Source organism: Heliangelus exortis, chromosome 4 (genome assembly GCF_036169615.1).
Source record: "Heliangelus exortis chromosome 4, bHelExo1.hap1, whole genome shotgun sequence".
Classification (NCBI taxonomy): Eukaryota; Metazoa; Chordata; class Aves; order Apodiformes; family Trochilidae; genus Heliangelus; species Heliangelus exortis.
The window spans coordinates 366,140-389,059 of record NC_092425.1 but is presented as its reverse complement, the minus strand read 5'-3'; the positions used below and the strand labels follow the sequence as shown (position 1 = coordinate 389,059).

The 22,920-nt window shown below is 42.7% G+C and overlaps 1 protein-coding gene and 1 long non-coding RNA gene across 4 annotated transcripts in view; both read left to right on the top strand.

The window, feature by feature from the left end:
• The window catches only part of LOC139795639 (uncharacterized), a 504,885-nt gene that overhangs the window by 313,392 nt on the left and 168,573 nt on the right, over positions 1-22,920 (top strand). The window lies entirely within an intron of this gene.
• The window catches only part of LOC139795637 (uncharacterized), a 207,096-nt gene that overhangs the window by 174,778 nt on the left and 9,398 nt on the right, over positions 1-22,920 (top strand). For 2 of the 3 annotated variants that reach the window (XM_071742558.1, XM_071742557.1), the window contains one exon: positions 8,956-9,095. The gene's annotated coding sequence lies outside the window, so the exon portion shown is untranslated. Of the gene's footprint in view, positions 1-8,955; positions 9,096-12,169; positions 12,202-22,920 lie in introns of those variants that run through there. The other variant, XM_071742559.1, reaches the window with a different exon arrangement.

The following is a 22,920-nucleotide window of genomic DNA, read 5'->3' as shown; positions in this document are numbered from 1 at the left end:
AGTGGCTGCTCTGGCCCTTGGGAAGGAACAGATTGAGTTCATGCTCAGCTATCTGAACTCCTCATCACATAATGTCTCTAAATTCAGCTTTATGGGGGTGAGAATGAGCAGAAAATTAATCCTAAATGAAACAGGTAAGAGAGAAAAGACAGCAGCATTTTTATGTATAGATGTGTCTTCAGAGGAATGACCTATAGACAAACTGTGTAGTGAAAGGAGTATTCAATAATGGCTGAAACTCTCAGAGCAGTCAAATCCAATGAAGATGTGTGTTAGAAATCCACTCTGCCACATGAGAGGTGTGCAGAGAATTAATGATGCATTCCTCAATATAATGATTATTTTTTAACAGAATAGGCAGAGGATGATGCTGCACAAGGACCAATCTTTTGTTGCTTTTGTCTTTTAATGAGAGCATAGCAGCTACTTTTTGTCATGAGTAAAAAGTGCTTTCTTTGAACATAAGTGCTGGTAGTTGCATAATACGAAAGTTAGTGATGCATATAATGGTAGCAGTGGGGCCATCTGAGCACAGTGCACGCTTTAAAATTAATCTCTGCACAGATCAGCAAGCACTTGCAGACTCTCCCAGGCTGACAAGAACAATGTACTTCTTTAGGAGAAGCTAAGCTTTCAAAGCCTGGCAGCTAGAATTTGCAAGCTTGTCATTCTGTTATTAACTCTGTAGGCCTTGGGGAAGGGGTAATGGATGAGATGATCCCATGGGGTCCTTTCCAAACCTACTTTGTTTGGTTTCATGGTTCCTAACCAAGCAAGTGATAAGCAAGAATGTTCTCTGCAATGAGCAGAGGGAAAGGGATGTGTATTAATTATGTAAAATGCTCCATCCTGTTCAAAGAAATGTAGCTTGTGCAGGTCAGTGTTCAGCAAATGGCAGGATGGCGTTTGCTGTGGACATCTGCAACCTCTGGTGCTGCTGGATGTGCCTTGAAGGCAAACCATGAGACAGTAAAGGATGAGTTTTGGGGGGGAGTGAATCTGGACAGGAGAAGACTTCTAGGGAAAGCATCTCCCAAGAAACCAGATGTGAAAACAAACAGACCTTGCCAACACAGCTCATCAAAATCTCATTTCTATTCAGCAGGAAGTGCTGTTTTACAGTGATACCAAAACCACTCAACCCATACTGTAAATACTGGGGATTTGAATCACAGTGGCAGAAACATGAAGGATTTCTCTGTTGCTGACTTGGGTGCTGTGTGCTATGCAAAGTATGAAGCTGGAGGCAGAGGTTGAGCTACCACTCAGAGCAAGGTTAGTGCTGCATCTAGGCAGGTTTGCTTGGGGCTTTGACCAGTCAAAAAGCACCCTGAGGTCTGAGATTCTGTGGCCCGTCTGAGCCCTTGTCCTTCTTCTTGCCTGTCTTTACTGTGATGAGGGAAATTCAGTCCTGAAAGGAGGGAAATCAGAGAACTCCAGACCTGAGTAGGGCAGACCTGTTACCTGCTCTCAGGACTGGGATTGACAGAGGTTTGCTGAGCCCTGCAGGATGAGAACACAGCAGCAGATCAGCTCTTTGCAGACCTTTCAGGGTCCCAGTTGTCATTTTCACTTGTCCTTAGCCACTTGTCTTAATCATAGAATCATAGAATCATAGAATTAGCCGGGTTGGAAGGAACCTCAGAGATCATCAAGTCCAACCCTTGACCCACCGGTGCGGTTGCTAGACCATGGCACTGAGTGAGGACACTTTTCTTGTATATTCAGCAGTTTCAAATAATATCTCCACCTTGTTTTGGAATGAGAAGGAAGAGTACTTTTATTTTTAATAAAATCTGTCTCAGTCTTTTTGCAATGTTTCGACTAGAGGGAAGCTACAAAGCATTTGTGTGTTCCTCCCTTTGCTTTCTTCCAACAAATCCAGCAAGCCCTCATTTCACATTTTAAATGGAACCCAGAAAATTTATAGGTGTTTTTGTTACTCATTATAAGCATTTGTATGCTTATGAACCCAGATAAGAATTCTTCTTGAGCCTAAAAGAATTAGAAATCCTCTCTCCATCAGCTTTCAGGGGATTTCAGGCAGATAGATACTCAAAAGATTCTAAGTGATTTAGGTACCTACTGAAAGCCACTTTGGCAGAGGACCCTGGTGTGCAGTTAACAGCATAACTTTCTTCAGAGTGTTAAAAACTCCAGCCAGGATAGCTGTAGTGATAAGGCATTAAGTTGAACTGTTGAACTGCCCTTCTGTAGGTGGGAGTGTTTTTCTCTGTGTTCTGAGAGATTTACCATCCAGTGAAACCAGTCATTAAAAGATTCATTTATAAGGATAAACACAGTTGACAAATAAAGCTGGTTTTTGAAACTATGCTGGAAAAGTACTTTTTGATATGTTTCTAAGCTGAGTCCATGCTATCTAATGCCTGTGCCATGACTCCTGCCCCGTTAGCCCTTTGTGAGGCAGTGCCATCTTCCACTTGTCACATTATAGGGTTTATTCAAATGAGGTGCAGAGAGAAGAACAAGATACTGCTGTCATCACCTGAAAGAAAAACCTCCAACCTGTCCAGGACCACTGAGAAAAATTCAGTTATGTAAATCTACTTCCATATTTTGGGAACAAATGATACTCAGGACATAAAATGGAAAAATAAATTATACTCACACAGTAACAGATCAGTCAGGCAGTGTACTAAAATATCATTAGGGCTGATGCATCACTATTATCATTAGCAAAATAACATAATGCTCCAAATACAGCATTGTGGTTGACTTCTTTGCTGATGAATATTTATGCAGTTTCTTTTGTTTCTTTCTGTGTCTAACAGATGCCAAGCTAAGTTCAGTAGACAAATTGCATCTCTGTGAACTGTCACAGCCTCGTCCTTGTTTTTGCTAGCAAACTGAAGCTAAATAGCAAAACAGAATAAATAAGCATAGGTCAGAACCCCCATCTCCCTAAAAGATTCAATCAAGTAATAAATAATCTGTGGAAGGACTCAGTTCAGATCAAAGAAGGAATGAAAGTTAAATCTTTGTTTGGAATGAACAGTTTGCTTATCTGCACTCTGAGGATCATAAATTATTTAATCAATGTGTATATCATAATTCAATTAGTTGCTTACCTCTGCTAAATTGCTCAAGTATTCCTTCTGTCTGTGCTCCTTACCTGCAGTGCAGAATGGGGAATTATTATAAATGTATGAGTGTTATTAGCAAATAAGGCTTTTAACCAGGGAAAAAATTACAGGGAGAAAAATAAAGATGGTTAGATAATAGTATTTGTGGGCACAAAAGCTGAGGCCATCATCATTTACTACCTTTTTCAGGTGGTAATAAATAAGTTCCATCAGTTCAGTGTCTTAGATACAAAGAATAAAAATCTTGATACAAAGAAAACTTTTATCTTAGCATCATAGTATTTATGGCAGGTGATTTGTTTGTTTGGTTTGGTTTTTTGTTTGATTTGGTTTTTGTGTCAGGGACCTCCAAATGTACAGTCCTATTGATCTGCTTTGCAAGCTTTCTGCAGAAGGGAGAATCAATGATGCTCTGTCACCCAAACAGCTCTGAAGTAGAATTTATAGATTGGGGAAATGGCTTAATTGCTGGAACCATGCTTGCAGCTAGGCCCAGCCACGTAAAGAGCACAACTACTGTACATTTTCAAAGTATCGTAGATACAGAATGGTGTGGGCTGGAAGGGACCTTAAAGCTCATCCAGTTCCAACCCCCTGCATGGGCAGGGACACCTCCCACCAGCCCAGGTTGCTCCAAGCCCCATCCAACCTTGGACACTGCCAGGGATGGGGCAGCCACAGCTTCCCTGGGAAACCTGGGACAGGGGCTCAGCACCCTCACAGGAAAGAATTTATTCCTTATGTCTAATTTAGATCTATCCTATTCCAGCTTAAAGCCATTTACCCTTGTCCTGTCACTACATGCCCTTGTAGAAAGTCCCTCCCCAGTTTTCCAGTTGACTCCATTCAGATTTTGCAAGGCTGCCCTAAGCCTGGAGCCTTGTGTTCTCCAGGCTGAATGACCCCACCTCTCTCAGCCTCTCTCCATCTCTGATCATCCTCCTGCCCCTCCTCTGCACTCATTCCAAGTGTCTTTCCTGTGTTGGGGGCTCTAGGACTGGACTCCAGGTGGGGTCTCATGAGAGCAGAGCAGAGGAGGAGGATCAGCTCCCTCTACCTGCTGGCCATGCTTTTTTTGATGCAGCCCAGGATGTGGTTGGCTTTCTGGGCTGCAGGTTCACATTGCCAGCCTGTGTTGAGCTTCTCATCAAACAACACCCCTGAGTCCTCCTCAAAGCTTTTTTTAATCTATGACACTTGATTCACCCTTGTCAAGTCAACTGTACTGGTTGGTGTCCATTTTTTAGTGTGGGTAGTGCCTGTAAGTACAATTCCCACTAGTCAAGGTGGTTACTGATGGCAGGCTACCTCTTCTCATAAGTCTTACAGTCCTTCTGCTCCAACTTCTTCAGCAGGTGAACTGGCTGATATTTAGCAATGACAAGACTTCAGCCAAGCAGTGAGTGGGATTTTTTCATCTGGTAATGCAACACCAAGTACACCATGCAGGTGACTGACCAATACAAGGCATCATACACATCTTTCCTTGAGATGCATGCATTCCTTTTCCTCTTCCCAACCAGTCCCTTGTGGATCAGGCAGGAGTGCCTCTTGTTTCGGACCAAGGTTTGAAATATTTAGCTAAAATTGAATGTTGTACACCTTCCCACAATCTGCTAGCCAGACATTGTAGCTGCTTTCCATATTTTGGACAGCCTATGCCAAGGGATCCAGTAAGGTGGAAGCTGACTCTATTTTCTGGCACTTCTGACTCCTGAAGAAAACATGAGGTCTGGAATCAAAGGAGTGGTTTTTATGGGGAAATCTTTTCACTCACCTGTATGATTCTGTCTGTAGCCAGTAGCTCTTCAAGTGGCAATCTAAAGCCATTTGGTTCACTTGCTTGGCCAGTTTCTAATTGGATATAATGAAGCAATGTAAAATAGCTGTATACACCCCCTCTACTCCTGCTTGCTTATTTCTTACATCTGTGCTAAGATCAGCAGGACCATGTCATGAATTCAGGCCTCTCTCTGCAGCTGCCAGTCCCACCCAGCTAATCAGGCTTTACTGCTATTTTGGCACAATTACATTTCTGTTCACTCATCCTTAGACTTACTGTTCACATTAGCCTCTGCAAGTACAAGATGTGTATTGGCTTCTTAATGCAAAACAAATACACAGTCTCTCAGTATGTATTACATGCCTATACCTTTTGCTAAAAATCAGCTGTGCGTTAACTGCATTTCTGTTTAAAACAGGGAGTGTGGTCTGAACTGTCTGAGATGCATTGCAGCCAGATTGCCAGGCAACAAAATTCCTCAGACTGGAGGGGTCTGTAACAGGAGCTGTTAGATAGCTTCAATTTTGGTGCATGGTTTTAAAAAAACCTTAATTGACTTCTTTCAGGTGCATTTATCTAGTGATAATACTGTGTTTGAATTATCAACTAGTACAACTTCTACAGTATCTCTGCTACAAATTATAGCTATGAAACAAAATAGAGCTAAGGGTTAAAAGGTTACTTACTGCGTAGTTTGGCAAGTGTTTAGATGATTGAGGCTTGCTTGCTAGCTATTGTAGTTAATGAACAGTTGTTTGTTTTCTTCATAGCTGTAAAGCCTCAAAAAATACTTTCTTCAATTTGGCTGCTGTTGGGTAACAGATACCAAAATTTTTGATGTTGTTTTATTAAGTTCTGTATACTGTGTAGCTGTTGCCATAAGGCTGTCTGCAGCATGCTTGCTGTCTCCTCATCTGTCTCTGCTCCTGAGAGTGGTGTTGAACCCATCACTCAGGCATTGTAGAGAGTTTTGTTGTGTCCCACTCTGCTTTTTGGATAAGTGGAGTGGTCTCTTCTCAGGGGAGCATGACTGCAGCCTCCCTGACCCTGAGGTGGGCATGGGAGCAGGGTGACACGTTGTCATGGCTTTGCAGCAGGGCTCTGGGGTGCAGGGCAGGCTCCCAGGCTGGGGGATGGGGTGGATGTTTGATCATACACAGCAGGGTACCCAGAGCTGGAGCTGGCTTGTTAGGGGCTGCATCAGGCTGTGCTGCAAAGGGTGACATTGCAGGGTGTAGCTGTTGAGTGGGTGTGAAGGTGGGGCTGGCTGTACCTCCAACTGAGAGAACGCTGCAGCACTGTGCTGGGATAACCATTTCTGAGGCATGCCAACCTCTGTGTCCAAAGAGGTGGGTGTCCAAAGAGGTGGGTGCCCACAGTGGGGGGGAAATGCCCAAAGGCTTGTCTCCCACGAGTCATTAGTTCACTGATGAGAGAGTCTGTGATATTCAATATCATAACTGCTGCTGTTCCTCTCTAAAACCAAGCTGATCATGGCAACACAGGCACATCCTACAGGTCTGTGGCAGCTGACAAGTTGCTTTCAGAGATGGCTGTTTGCACTAAGTGTCCCCACTCAAGGCCTCCCTTGGGAATTAGGTTAGCTCCTGGCTTTCCAGGAGCTTTGAAACACATGAAAATTGATAGGAATTGAGCAGTCAGATCTCTCAGGAAGCAGTTTCAAAAGCACATGTTTAATGTTTCTGTAGGTGATATTTCCAAAACACTCAAGATATTTGAGGCCCCCCGCAAGGGAGAGGGGCTGCACCCCTCAGTCCTTTGAGGGAGAAGATTGTGGGCTGCCTTCCCAAAGACAGGTAGAAAAGACCTTTCTCTCAACAGGAAGCTGATATTTTTCCCTCTTGAGTTTCCTTTCTGCACACCTGAATTAAGCTGATGCATAAAGCAAAGGTAGGATTTGGAACCATTAACACACAAGCAACTGCTGCTGTCTGGATTTAGATTCTGCTAAGTGTCTGTCTGGAGCTCAGGGTTATGGTTAGGGATGTAAAGTTTTGTGAATTTGGGAGGAAGGATTTTGTTATGTGTCTGCTCTGAAGAGCAGAAAACTTGCACAGCTGATTGTGATATTCATCTTTTTTGCCTTTTTCTCCGAAATTAAATCTATTGCCTCTCCCAAATGAAGGCTGATGTCACCACTGTAGATTGAAATCTCTCAGAGCTTTGTTTCCTGAGCCAGTAATTTTGCTATTCAGCACTGCTTTCCACAGATGTTTTTAAAAACCTTTGGCAAGTGTATCTTGAACCTAACACATGGAAACAGTTGTGTGCACTTGTGCTTGTGCCTTCACAAAATAGAGTTTAAAATAGTTTGACTCTGATTTGAGGAAATCTAGTGAAAATGAGCTGTCAGATATTAACAAAGTGTCAGTCCCAAATGCAGGCAGAGAAATATTTTCTGCTCAGTTGAGGCTGACACATCCTCTTCTTGCTGAACATCCATGTGCTGTTTCTTCTGGGGTGAAGATCTTTCTCAGATTCATAAGGTTTCCCTGAAAGTTCAGACAGCATTGTTTGCTGTTGTTTTCTGACAGGTTTGGTCTTTTAAGGGTCATTCTTGCTGTTTGATTATGACACTACTACTGAGTTGCAGTTCTGTATTTTTTATTCTTGATTGCCCATCAGTTTTTTGCATTGTAAAATCTCAGTCATTTAGACAAGAGAAAGACATTGGATTAATCTTAAAGGAACTGGTATAAGAGCAGTCTGTTAGTCGGATTTCTCAGTGACTCAAAACAAGATGTTTCATTTCTAAGATTTCTTTTGCATGCAGCTTTAGGCTGCATTTATTGTGAAGGGTCCATTTGAGGTGGTTGTATGTCTGAGACCTGGAGGCTTCATGAACCAAAATAATTTCCTTTGGTTTGTTTTCTGAATCTGCTTACTTTTAGTTTTGTTTGGTGCTCCCTGAATTCTCATATTGGAAGAGAGACTGAAGGGTCTTTATGTAACCACTGCATGCTACTCAGGGATAAAAAGTAAGGAAATCCTTTGGTTCAGGCTGATGCAAAATAAACACAAAAGAGAAAGTTTTAGCCAACTAAAATAATTTAAAGCAAGCTTTCCCGGTTTGTTTATTTTTTGCTTAGTTTTGTTTTTTGTTTGGTTTCTTGGTTTGTTTTTTTTTTAATTTGGGTTTTGACTGAGGTTTTAAGACAATTTAAAGATAGAAAGGAACTTCTGGAAAGGAGTAGTCACTTGGAATTGAATGGCAGATTTAAAACAATTTCATTGTTTTAAATGAAATAAAACCAAACTGAAAATATCCTGAGATATGAGGAGGCAGAATCACTTCTTGCATTTCAGGGGGTTTCAGATGTGTATTCTGCATTTCTCTAAGTTTCCTAAATCCTCTGGGGGCTAAGATCACTTCATCCTTCTCAGCAGGATATGGGACAGAGCTTTAAGACCTCTCGTCCTCCTGATGGCATCTGTCCTCTTTCTTTGTAATCATTTATTATTTCTTTCCCCTTTTCTATGGCAGCTTTTGACAATGTTCCCTCTACTATGCAGTTCAGCATAACTTGGAAAAAAAACAACAAACTGTTAGATTTTTCAACAGTGTCAGGCATTTTAGAACAAGAATGAAGATGTTCCTTGTAATGTTCATCTTGGCAAAGTAGGAGGAAAACTCCTTTGTGACGAAGTTTTTCCAAAAAGTGAACAATGTAGCCTGAGGTTGAAGGTGAGATGTGTCTGCATTGTATCTCCATCGGGAAGTAAAGGCAGAGTGACACCAACAGAAGGAAATCAGGCACTTTTTTGGAGTGTCTGCAACCCTTTAGGCAATTGCATTGTGCTGTTCAGTGGCTTTCTTTGCAGGAAGAATCAAAGAAATCCTTCCTGCATGCCAAGCCTGTGAATAGGATGAAAGAGGGTTCAGAGATCAGAGCTCACCTGGAGTTGGGGGAGAAGCTAATATCAGCTGTTTTTAAAAATTCAGATATGCAAGATGCTGAACAGCAGTTTCAGAATATGTCATGGTTATCACTGACCTGGGATCCCTGACATTGTTATCACTGAATTTATTTTTGTCTTCTGCCCTAGGAAATGACAATGTGCTAAGTGAACATAGTGGAGAGAATGGACAGGCCAAGGAAAGCAACTTAAAACAAGAAGCCTCCCTCAGATGAATGGAGGAGCACACACATGCATTGTGTACACAGCCTCACAGAGCTGGGAGGTGAGTGATGGGCTAGGATCTGGAATGTGGGAGTTGAGGTCCATGCCTGCGGCATTCCTGCCACGAGGTGGCAACGTGTGACCCCTGGGAGCTGAGAGAAGTGTGGTTGCACTGGGGTAGTGCCTCCTGTGAACTTGTTACGGTGTTTGAAGGGAGACAGAAACGTGGCAGGTGTTGTTTTGAAGCAGTCCCCTCCCTCTGTTGCTTTGAGGAAAGCAGAGCAGCTGTCAGGAGGAATATCCATATTCCATATGGCTGCTCCATGTAAATATAGCACTGTAAACAAAGACCTGCCTGGAAATTAATCCTAGGGTGACAAAGAATATATGGTTATGGTTTTGCTGGCTCTTCTGCCATTTAACCTGGTGCTTTTTCCAGTCATAACTGATAGATATTTCCATTAATGAATGCACAAGCAATTCAGAAAGTTGCTGCTAGCAAAGCAGACTGGGACTTGCAAGTGTCACAAACCTGAAGAAGAGAACAGAAGTTACATCTAACTGCCAAGCCCAATTGTTTGTGTGGGGTGGTGCTGGTGGAGCACTCAGTGCAGGGAGTGATAAATGGCTCAAGAGGGTCATGGCACTACACAGCCCCAGGCAAAGACAGCCAGTCAGTGCCTGGCCAGGCTGTGTCATGGGGGAGCAGGGAGTTTCACAGATCTAGGAGCTGCAGGGATGTTTCCAGTGGGTCTGGTCTGAGCAGTAACAGGCCTTGGCCACACTCTACCTAGATTTGGAGGCCATCCTGCCTCCTTGACTATCCAGCCTGCAGGGGAAATGGCTCCCTGACAAGCTATGTTAGTAATTTTTTTCCTCCCATGGGAGAAGAAGTGAGGAATACAGACTTGATGATCTGTTTCAAAAATACTCATTTATATTTTGGATGAAAATTTTTGTAATTTTGTAAAAACAAACAAAAAACTCCTTCCCCTTCTCCTTTTGAAATCACAACCTGCTTCTAGAGAAAGTTTGCAATTTTTTTAGTGCTTAGAAATTACCTTTATATTCAAATAAACCCTTCCTGTCTTAGGAACTCCCAGATTTTTTAAAACTAAAGAGAATTCAAGGGTGTTGGCAAATGGATTTCTCCCAAACAGTCCCATGGCGAATATTAGGAAGCATTTATGTGGTGTTTTGATTATTCTACTTAGTACTATAACTCTGGGTTCCAAAATACTTCCCTGACTCTGGCCCAAGTCACTTCCAAACCAGAATTTAGACACTTAAATCATAAGTAAGCCCTCTGGAGAGTAACGGACCTGCTTTTGGGACAGCACCCGTGTCCACCCCTCCATCTGCTTAACCTTTCTGTGTTCATCTTTGGGCTTTGGTGGATGGTTTTGTTTTTCCAAGATGAAGAACTGGCACAGTAACACTTACTGGGCTGCCAAAAAACAATGGAGTTCAAAAAGGTTGTCATTTGCTCTCATAACAAAGTCTGCTTTGAAATACTCTTAACACTTCCTTCTCAGATTAACTTGAGAGGCATTTGTATGTGCAAAATCTTTAGGAGGCTTTCTGGACCCTGGGAATTTGAAGATTCCTTTGTATGTGCAAAGCTGGAGGGAGCTCTTGAGATATAAATCTATAGAAATTCTCAGGCTTAGTGATTCTGTTGTATCCAAGGCTTTTTGGTTTGTTTTCATTGTTTTTGTTGAAGTTTACTTACAGGTCATCTGAAACTCCTTTGGTCCCACACAGGAGTGCTGCTTCACTTCATGTTCCTATAGCATTAGACCTGCTAATCCTAGAAGTTTGGCCACGCCATAGGAAAGCTTGATTTATATGGGATTTTGGTCAGGTTTATCAGGTCTTCATATTTGAACTTCTGGGCTGCTTGAGACTCGGTGTAACTTGCAGGGTAGCTCAGGATAACTTGCCAGGAACAATTTTATCCCTGGTAGCTGAGTGCTGGCTCCTCCCCTTGTGTCCAAATAGTCCCAGACTCAGTTGCTGGTGGAGTCTCTTCTGCTACAGGTATAGTGTGGGTATCAGCTTCAAACTGAGGTCTTCCAGTAAAGATGGCACACTACACATTTTACTATTTTGCTCAAAGGATTTTAATGGGAAAATAGCAGCTAGCATTCAGAAAAGGAATATAGTAACTTTTTCCAATTAGTTGGTTAGTCATCTGATAACACATTCCATAAAGCTACAAGCCTACATACTACAGATCTAGCTTTTGACATCTGTTATTGAGGAAATTCTTCTATCTGCCAAGTATTACTTTTATCCTATTTTAACCTACTCCTTTTTATCTGTTAATTTCTGTAATGGTTTTCTGAAAGACATGAAAGTATAGTTTTCACTTCTGAAGTTGCAGAGATAGCTTAATGATAACAAATTATACTTTACCAGATTGTGTGTGGGAAACACTTGGACTTAATTGAATCACTTGTTTCATCCAATTCAAGTATCATTTGCAAATGCATATAATTATATCTACACAGACTTATACACACTTCACAATTTGTACATAAATATATTCATGATCAGGTCATCTGATCATATTTAACAGTGGGAGGGAAGAAGAATTTCTCCTACTTGGACTCTGGGATGCCCTTGAATTTGTACCACTTGGATTCTTTATTTTTTTCTTTCCTGTTTCAATCATGGCCATGAGTGTTGCACCTTTTCCTTCCTATATAAATACATGATTATGGAAAATAATTAAAGCAAAACTAGGCCTTGAGTACTTGTCAGTGTCTGTGGGGTGAAGTGAACTATGTGCTCTTCTCTTACACTTAGGCAAGACATTTAAAAAGAACACACACAAAGAAGTGGTGTTGGTTATTGGTCTGTTGGAGCAACTAATCCCAGCTAGCAAACAGGATGCCCATCCAGCATGACACCATGCTCAGCAATAAAAGCTGAGGCCAGAAAGGGGGACATTCAGTATTTGTCTTCCCAAGTATCTGTTACACGTGATGAAGCCCTGCTCCCCTGAACACCTTCCTGCTGATGGGGAGTAGCAGATGAGTTCCTTATTTTGCTTTATCTATGTGCATGGCTCTTGCTTTACCTATTAAATTGTCTTTATCTTAGCCCATGAATTTTCTCACTTTAATTCTTCCAGTTCTGAGGACGTTGCCCTGTGGGTCTGAGCTGCTGGTCAGGTTAAGCCACAACAATCATTTTCCTTCAGTGTTACTACTGCTCCAGATGAATCAACAGTTTACTGTTCATTGTTCTCCCTTCTGAGATTTCTTCTGTACCTACACAGTTGCTTGAAAGAAGGTAACTGAAATTAATTGCTTTTTTTAATTATTTTTTTTTTAATCAAGCTGTTTTCTTGCAGAGGATCACCCTGTACAGCAAACCAGATAGTGCCACCAGGGCCATGAGTGTGCTTGGGTTTGGAGCATTTTCCTGGCAGCTGATGGAGATTCATGGAATCACTATTTAAATATGAACTCTTTGTCTTTATTGCTTCATGGTTTGGATGTCTAGTTCCTTTTGTTTTTTCAGGTTTGGGGTTTGATTTTTTTTTTTTCAGTAGAGATACTATTATTATTACTTTAACTTGCAGTCTTTTCCTGGTTCCTGGGCCATTATCTGGTTCTCACTTTTGTGGTCTGTAGCAGGACATCACTACTAATTAGTATTTGCATGGGAGCTTTGATGTATTCCTCTTGTCCCTCTTAGCTGTAAGAGTGCTGTAGTTAGATGCAGTCAAACATCCAGTGTTTGAGTAGTGATCTGAGTGACATTCCTGATGTCCTTCACCTCCCAGGGCCAGGGGACTCCATCTCCATCTCATCTCCAGGCTCTGAGGGCTCAGGAAGAGCAGAACCTGGCTGCAGGGAACAGGGCACGGGCTTCAGCTGCTCCAGGGGCACTCCGGGGGGAGGCAGCACACCCACCCGTGACAGGGCTGTGAGGAGGAGGAGAGCAGCAGCAGCAGAATCTCCCTGTGCTGGCCATGGCACCTGCTGGGGGAGCTGGGAAGGGGTGTGAGAGGCCTTGGGGTGGTGTTGGTCTTTGTTTCACACTGGGTGAATTGGTAATATCATTTTCACTTAAATTGCCAGTTAAATTTCTCCAGGTTGAAGCTGCTTTGCCCACAGTGGAAACTGCCAGCAGGAAACCTGGTACCAGACGGAGCTGGAGCCAGAACACTGGATCAGAACTTGGGGCCTGGATCTCCACTGTTGAAGATGCCTTGCACTGGAGGCCTGTGCTGGGCCACTGCCAGGTTCTGACACTTCGGGGGGCTGGGAGTGAAGCTCCTGCACCCTGCAGCACCACGGGGGCTATTGGTGTGTGGTGAATAAATAGCTGCTACCACTTGACTACAAGTATCATAGTTTAATATTGATTACATGCTGGATAATCAATTTACAAGCATTTAAAAAATAATGAATCATTAGTTTACAAATATTGTCTGATTACTAAACACTTAAAAATTAGTTAATAAATACAGAAAGTATCATATAACTAAGGTGCAGTAAAAGATATTGTTCATTAGTCTAAACCTGTACTGGTGCAAATTCAGGCCATTTCCACAAGTCCTGTTATTTACTTGGGAGAAGAGGCCAACACCCACTTCACTACAACCTCCTTGCAGGTAGTTACAGAGAGCAGTAAGGTCTCTCTTCAGTCTGTTCTTCTCCAAAGTAAACAATCCCAGTTCCCTCAGCCTTTCCTCATAGGATGTCTTCTTTAAACCCTTCACCAGCTTGGTGGCTCCTTTTTGGACCCACTCCAGCACCTCAGTGGCCTTCTTATAGTGAGAGGCCCAGAACTGAACACAGTAGTCAAGGTGGAGGTTGCTGCTGAGTACAGAGGCATAGCCACTTCTCTGGTCCTGCTGGCCATGCTATTTCTGATGTAGGCCATCTTCTATTGGCCTTCTTGGCCACCTGGGCACAGTGATGGCTCACATTCATCCAGGTGCAGAGCAGCACCCTCAGGTCCTTTCCCTCCTGTGTTTTCATCTGTAGGAGTTGCCTCGAGGAAACCCAGAGTCTCCCAGCATCCTCCAGTCTTGAAACCCAAGTGCTCAGCTGACAGTGACTGAGGAACAAAGTTAGGCAGCAGTGACACTGCCCCTTGCCCTTGAGGAGCAGGAACATGGGCAGGGAAACATCTTGTGAGTAAGTCTCTCCCTGGGATATCAGCCTGAGGGGATGGGATGGGCAGGCAGTGGGTGAGGGCACCAGCAGGCTTTAACTGCCCCAGCAGTGTTGTCTGGTACCTCCCTGGGCTTCCCCTCTGGGGAAGGGGGAGGTAGGTCCAGACAGTGACAGGATTTGGCAAGGGCTTGGCTATTTTGTGCTGAGGGGAGCCTGGATGTCTGCCCTGGGCTGTCTCAGCTCTGAGTGCCTCAGTCCTAATCTGTAACAGGCTTTAAGGGCTCTTTCATGAGTTGTGTACCATGAACTTGTGAAGTTGAGGGGTTTTTTAATTAATGTATACCAGTTAGCATGTCTTGTCTGTGCAAGTCCTGTGTAAGTCTGTCCAGTGCTCTGAATCTGGGTGCTCCAGCATCTCAGTGCACTCCCAGGGCAGCAATGCTCTTCATTAACTCACTGTTGTCAGAGTACAGGCCTTGCAAATAACCAAACATTAGGGTAAAAGCTTCTAAATCCATTAGCTGCACAAATTATAAAGCTCCTGTATACACAGTAAAGGGATTTTGTCTTATGTGATGCTCTGACTGCCAAACCAACAGTCCCTTTGTGTTTCTGATGAGCTGGAGCAGGATTTATGTTACCTCTCCTGTCTCTGATTTCTCTCAGGTGGTGAAGACTTCCCTCCACAGAAGACAGGCTCCACAACCACTGTCCTGCAGGACTCTCAGTGTGCCAAACCAACAGGTATGTTAGGAGTGGATGATCAACTTTCTGGTGGAATGCAGAAGTGAAATACTGCAGGATGTAAGAGGGTTGGTTTTTTTTTTAATCTTTAACTCTGTATCTTCTCTTTCCTGTTGTTGAAAAGCTTTTAGTGAAGTGGGGCAGCCTGGGTGCTGTTGGCAAGGGGATTTGCATGTCCTCTAAAAGTGCCAGGAGGATGGGGGGAGATGTGCTTTAGTTGCTTTAGTTGAAACTATTCCTCTGACAGTAAGTTATGCTGACAAGATAATGGACAGTAATTTTACATTGGCCTTTTCTGTGGCTCAGGAGGCAAATTCTACCTTTGGGAACTAGTTCTGCAGTTCTGAGTTGGGAATGTCTTGTTATGGAAGCAGCTGGCAATTCTAGTAGCCGTGGCCAAGTTTGGAAAGGTTTGCATGGCACAACCAGCTACTGAGCTGACAGCTGGAGTGGGACTTGAGTTCATCAGCTGGGGAAGGGCATTTATGAGCATGCAGTGCTCACTTGTGGTAGCCTTTTGCTGGCACTGTTTTTTCAGTGTTCTCTGAGGAGGAGGTAAAACATGTTTCTGGAAAAAATCCCATGTGACCTTTATTCCCCCCGCCTTTACTGAGGCTGAAGATTTGGAGCAGTGAAATTTTCATAGATACAATGTGTCTGCAGACCAAAAACTGTATTGGTTACTTCAGAATTAAGATAGGATGTACGTTTTAGATTATATGAGCACAGAACTTTTGACAGCAGCAAAGCTTGCATTTGATTCCCAAGATAAAATCACTTCAACTTTCAAATGGCTGTTGTAACGTTAACTGGAAAATTTAATATCCAGCAATGGCTCTTGTGAAATCTTTAAGGTGACTTGTAATGAAAAACAAAATTGCAGTTCTGTTGTTGAAAATAGCTTGATCAGTTAACTGATCTATTTCTTGCTTGATTTCTCACCTGCCCTTTTGTCCTGATACAAAACACAAATGGCAGTCCCTCTGAGAAGAAATCTTTCCACCTTTAAGACCCAAAGGGGCAAGTATCATTTAAGTATGTATTTTGAAGATGATGTTTAGCATGATCTGTGTTTTCACAGCTTTGGAAGAAGGGTGGGTGGTGTGGTATCTTATTTGCAGGGCATCAGGCTTGCACACTTGAAATCCAAAATAAGTTGTTCAGGTTAGTACTTTCTGGAGCTGTTCCATAACTGGAAGGGAACACGGTTGTAAGAGCAGGAGAGTACTTGCTTTAAATAAACCAAGCTTCCCTACATGCAGTGCTGAGAGCTGCTGTGCAGCTTTTGTAGGCACTGGTCAGGCTTTGGGTGCTCTGTGACTCCTGCAAAACCACATGGTTGATTGTGGTGACAACTGAGACTGAAACCAAGATGTGTTATTGCTTAAGTCTGTGAAGTCATCACCTGTGATATCCTCCCCATGAGTGAGAAATAGCACCATATTGAAGAGCTGAGCACATGTGGCCTGTATGATGATAAAGAAACAGCCATAGAGACTAAGGCAAGAAATTTTATTGCTGTTGCATTAATAACATCCTGGTCCAGTGATACATACCTGGAAGTAAGATGACAAGTCTCCCACTATCCTGGATGTGTCTGAGTGAGGGAAGCATCAAGTGTTGTAGGCATGGAAGAGGTGAACAGGCATTTTCTTGGTGTTATGCTGCTCACTGGTTCCAGGCTGTCTGACCTACCTGCAGGATATGTTTCTGTGTTCAAAACTCCAATATTAAACTTTGAGTGGACAACTGATAATTTAGAGTGTAATTTATAGCGTTGTCACATCCCCTTAGTTTTAGGTTCATATAAAATGTCTTGTTTATTTTTGTGATTATTCATTTTGGCTGTACATATGATTAAAAATAATGAATGGTTATTAATTTTTATCGTTAGCACTATCATTACACCTACTTGTATCCTTTGACATTATTGCAAAAATTATCTGTAATAGTTTTAATACGAGCTGTTCCCCCATGCTAATGAGGATATAAATCAAGGTATTAAACAAGATAGAAAGTGCAATTTTGGACTATATTCTGAAATTAAATCCCCTCTGTGGAGCGGATACCTTCAGGTATTGCTCAGAAGAGTAATGACATATGTCTCTTCTAGATACTTACACAAGATGAGGTTTAACAACTTGACTTAAACTGATGCCCCAGTTAACTGGGGCAGTAGGGAGACAAACTCAAAGGCAGTGAAGCTGTTGCATTGCTGAACTCTGTTCTTACTTAGGTCAGGAGATTTTGTGCCACTGACTGCAACAAGGTGGGGTATGCTGAGTACCCTGGGGAATCCTTACAGAAGGACTTAAATATGAAGTACAGAGCATGAAGCCTGTACCCAGATACTGAGTAGGTGTCAGTAATTAAATCCTCTAGGAACATGCAGTATAGTTCCCTGTCTAATTACTAGGATGCTGTTTATGTTAAATCTGAGACATGGCAAAGAGGAATAAATAATCTCTCTGGTAATCTTCCAAAGGATGTCTTCTGTCTAACATCTCTGCCATCTTGTTGTCCTCTGCAGCTTGGTGTTTGTAATGGAGCAAAGCCTAGCAAGGGTATAATGCTGGCAATGGATCAGAAAGTCATGCTGGCTTCATGTGCTTTCTTGGGGTTTTGGGGGTGTTTCACCCAGCTCTAGTTAAAATGTCAATTTTTGAAAGGCTTTATTTTTCTTTTTTCTTTTCTCTTCTCTGCTCTTCTCTGCTCTTCTCTCTTTTTCTGCTTTCTGTCTTCTTTCTTTCTTTTTAATATTGAACTAAAGCTCTCTTTGTAGAGCACAGTGCTCTTGCCCATATGAGCAAAAGCAATATAACAGGATAAAATTTCCTGGTGAGATCCCTGCTTTAAGAGGATTGCAGACTATTTGCTGCAGATCCTACTAATGAAAGGTCTTAGATACCCATGATAAGCTAATTATTGCTAGTCTTGGCACAATTTTTGAGGACAAGGACATTGCTGTGCTGCATGGAGGAATCTGTTAATGTATTGAATGAATCTGGTAGAAAGCAAAATTGAGGCAGTGCAAAGGAAACAGAGTTGTGCATCCAGCCTACTGCTGACCAAATACTCTGAGCAATTGTGGGACCTAATGACTTCAGTTGGAGTCACAGAATGTCAGGGGTTGGATGGGCCCCCTTGCCAGAGCAGGTTCACCTAGAGCAGGTTGCACAGGATGGCATCCAGACAGGTTTTGAGTGTCTCCAGAGGCAGACTCCACAGCCTCTTTGGGCAGCCTGTGCCAGTGTTTTGTTACCCTTACAGTAAAGAAGTTTTTCCTTATGTTTAAGTTGAACTTCCTCTGTTCAGTTTGTGACCATTGTCCCTTGTCCGGTCACTGGACACCACTGAAAAGGACTTGGAGCCATATTCCTGACACCCACCCTTTAGGTATTTATATGCACTGATGAGATGCCCTCCTCCAGGCTGAACAGATGCAGCTCTCTCAGCCTTTCCTCCTATGGTAGGTGCTCCAGTTCCCTAATCCTTTTGTGGCTCTGTGTTGGACCCTCTCCAGTAGATCCATGTCCTTCATGTACTGGGGAGCCCAGAACTGGATGCAGTATTCCAGATGGGGTCTTGCCAGAGCAGAGGGGGAGGAGAACTTTCTCCTCAGTCTGCTGACATCTCTGAGGTGTTTGGTTTCTCTTCCATTCTCTGGTGAAGCCCTGTCATGGGAGAACAGCAGTGCTGGATACAGCTTAGTGCTGGATACTGCTTAGTGCCATAGCTGATAACTGGACAGTGGTCTTGTTTCTGTATGTGGGATGGAGAGAGAGTAAGAACTGTTAGGAGACTTTTCACAAGAATGAAATAAGGCAGCAAATGAAGTTGTTGGATGGGAGAGTTTAAAACTATTTTTTCCTTGCAGTGCTTAATTAACCTGTGGACCTCACTGCCAGGGAACAGTACGGAGGGTATTAGTAAAACTTCAGCAAGTTAATGAACATGTAGGATATCCATTACTGCAGTTAATGCTCTAGAGAAAATCTTTCTTGCCAACACTCATCTCTGACCTTTCAAGGTGGAAGGATGTAGTGGGGTCAAGATCTGTATTGACTCTTGCTCTAAATAATTACTAGATAAAAGACATCAGTTAGTCTGATGCAGAACAGGTCCTCATAGTTTCCTTTTTGTAGGCTTTGAGGACAACTTGGTGTTCCTCAGCAATTTAGGTGCTAACCTTTAGGTGGGTCACTGAGCCTGGAAAACTGGAACTGGGTTCTACCTAGAACTGGTACCAGCAGTGCTGGGAGGCAAGAGGCTATTGCAGGGGGGATGACGTACAGTAAGTAAGAAGTAAGTGACTTGGCCAGGGTGATGTTGCAAGCCTATAGCAGTCACTTGGAACCTGGGCCCATGGTGCCCTGGGGCAGCCTGGGATGTATGCCTCCTTCCTTTCAGTCTGCAACCTACCCTACTGCTCCATGGATAGTACTCCCTTTACAGTGCTACAAGGCACATTTGGGGATAAATGCTTTCACATCTACTTGGCTTTGATAACATACTGTAACTGAGGCAGGCTTGAAAAACTTATTTTTAATGTTATGCAACACTTCTGCATTAATGTTGTTGCTTTTTGCAAGAGGTGATGAAAGCTATTGCAGCAAAGGGGGTGAATTACAGATGCATTTTCTCTTTGACCTTAGTAAATGAGGTCTTTGGTGCCAGTCATCCTTCAAACTGCTTGATTATATATCAAGTGTGTCTGTCCTAGAGCGTCTCCAGTTTGAATAGCAACAGCTCCCTCTGCCTGCCTTGAGTAAACAATGGACTGTTACACATCAACAGATGATGCTATTTTCTTGTTTCCTGCCAAGCGAAGTTCGTGCTCTAGATACATTTGCAGCTTAAATGGATTAACTATGAGGTTAGTTTTAGGTTTTCTTCGTATATTTTTAGGAGTGGTTGTAAAATTTCAGCTAGTACTTCAACTTCCATTTTATGAATGAAGCAACTGTTTTTAAAAAGTCAGGGGAGGGGGTTTGCATCAGTGAAAGAGACGATTTTCTGTTGAAAAGGAGCTTTGAATAACCCCTGAATTACTGTCACATTGAACATGTCTCTGGAGATTTGAAAGTTTTATACCGTCTTCAAAGTGCTGCTATTGTCTGTGTAACAAATGTGAGCTGAACTGTTCTGTTGAAAGTAACTCATGCACACTTAAGAACATAATAGTAGCTCAGCGTTAACAATGCTGCTACATTCATTTCAGCAAAGTATTATTGTAGTACAACTGAAACTCTTAGCAAGTTTTCTTTGTGATGAAGAGTCAGCATGCAACTGAAGGCATGGTATTAACATTTCCTGTCTCTTTTCTCACTTGGATATTTGCCCTGGATTACGGGGCTTTTTGATCACAGTTTCAGCAGTGGTCTTTACTCTGCATTGCTCTTGAAGGTTTTACAAGGTTGCCTATAGAAGGAGTATTGTATCTCATCAGGTATTTGCTAAAAAAGGTAAAGGAGAAACAATAACCTGGCTGAAGTTTGTTTGGGCTTAAAGGTTTTTTTATCAAGAACTTATTTTCTTTGTTGTTATTTTTAACATATGAAAATAGCCAGGGCTCCAGCTCCAAAGTACAGCACAGATGATGGCTTGATGCAGCTCTGCTAGTGGGAAGGTGTTAGGAATGCATTAGGCTGCAGGGTGCATTCAGACAATCCCGAAGTTGTTATGCCCCACAAGAGGATGAAAGGTTGTGAGCTTGTGGGGGAGTTAGTCCAGCCAGGATGCACTGGTTTCAGGTGGCAGCCCTTTAAGCTGGCTGTGGTTCCTGTGAGGTTTTCCTGCAGGCATTCTAAATAGGTCTTTGATTTGCAGTGTTTCCATCTTTGAGGGATTTGTGTCTTAATGTTGAATTCCCAACTGGATGGGGGAATATGGTTTTCTGTTATGTTATTGCTGCCCCTTGCTGAATGGGAATGAGATAGCTTCAAGCGTTTTCCCCTAGGATCCAGATAAAACCAAATCAAAACCCACCAAGCAAACAAATCCCCACCCAACAATGGCAGTTTGCTGGCGTTCATGGGTTCTGCTCTTGGAGTGAAATACAAAGGTTTCCTTTACATCTGTGTGCATCATCAGAGGTATAAGAAGAGCTGCAATGAATGCTGGGTTGTGTTTCATGTCATGGCTCACACAAATGTGTATGCTCATATTTAAGAAAAGTCATGTATAAGAGCAGGCATTTGTAGAGTCCTCTAATACATTGTGCTTCATAACAAGGCCTGAAGAGATGGGCTTTACAGGGCTGTAACTTGCAGAAGACAAAGCATTGTCAGAATGTGTTCCCAAATTTTGATAGCATATACCATGAGCTACTGAAAATGCTTTAGCACCCACCTATCTCCTCAGAGGTGACAGTCACTGTAGATGTGCTTCTTGGATGTCCCCTTCAGGATTTAACTCCTATGCTTCAGACTCTCTAAATATACATATAAGACAATAACACTTTATATTTAAAAGGTCACTTCAAACTCATAATGCATTTTCCTGTTCTTGATAAAATACGCAATATTTTTTCACATGATTAAATACTTCATGATTTTTCTTTTCCTTCAGTAAATGTTATCAAGTTCAACAGACATTCTTGAATGAAAGCCAGTAGCTTCTGTAGGGGGAAAAAACTCGAAAGAACCTAAACTGTACAGCTCACTCACAGACTGCTCAGCCCCAGGGTAAATGGCTAAATTACGTATTCAGTCGTGCTGATTTTTCAGCCAATGGCAAAGGCCTGGTCCTTCAAGTGCCTTGGCTCTTCATTTTATTTTTTGAGGCACTCTATTTGGCTTCTGCTTGCCAGGAGGGTTACTGCAGCCCAGCTGGCTGGCTGTGGTCACATCACCCTGGTCACCCCCTGTCCCTGTGGAAGGCTGCTGGTCTCTGCTCCCTCTGTGCCAGCTTGAGCTGAGCCTGAATCTGTGGCTGTATGCACCAGCCAAGTCTAGTGTATCACATAGTATGCTCCATTTAACTCTCTATCAGGAACAAAGGTCTCTCAAATTGTTCCCTGGAGTCAAAATACTCGTTTCACTGGAAATCTTCCCTGAGCCTGTACAGTTTCTCTGAGTGAAACTCTCCTTAATGCAATCTCTTATCTGCAGAGAGCTTGTTTTGATGAAATAATGTTGGGGGTTTTTTTCTTTTTTTTTTTTTTTTGCATGTGTACATATGTAGATAAAATAGTCCTAAGTAGCTTTAATTAGAAAGGGAAGTGGTAATTTCTTGTAAAAATTATGCTCCTCTGAAACTTAGTTATCCTTCACTCTACTAAAAATTGTAATGTAAACTTGCCCAAAGAAAAGCAGCATGTGCTGACTGCAAGACAATATGTTTATATGTAAGAAATCACCCTGTTGTCAGTGATGTTGGATAACCTGCTAGTTAAAGCAGAGAGAAGTAGATGAAGAGCACCCTGCTAATGGCATAATGAGATCTGTTGGGCTTGGTGAGCTATTTTGTGGTTAATAGCATGTTTTCAAAGCAAAGGTTTTGCAAATGGGAGGAAAATAACTGTCTGTGGCCAGTTCTGTTCTTTTTCTGTTTACAAACAACTCCATGCCAGTCACAGCACTGGTTGTGTGGAGAGGAGCATGTTAGAGAGCAAAGAGCAGATGCTGTGGAGTGACAGATGTGTACCAGTGTGTGTACATCAGCTGCTCTGACTGGTACCAGCTAGGTGAGCCTAGACAGATAGATTGGGCAGATGAATGCAGGAGGCAACCACGTTCCCTATGCTGTACTTCTGAGCCAGATGTCTGGCACCACTTCCCTCTTGTGCTGGCATGAGCACCAGCTTTTTATCAGAGCCAGCTCTTCTGATCTACCCTTTGGGTTTACTGGTCCCAGAGAACAGCCTTGCTGCCTGCAAAACCTGGAGAGCCAGCCAAGAGGCACTGAAGGCTGTGTGCTTGGGTGGTGGGTGTCTGAGGCAGTCTTTAGAGCCCAGGGGGTTGGTTTCCAAATCTAACTGGTATTTTGCATCTCACATGGAGTATCT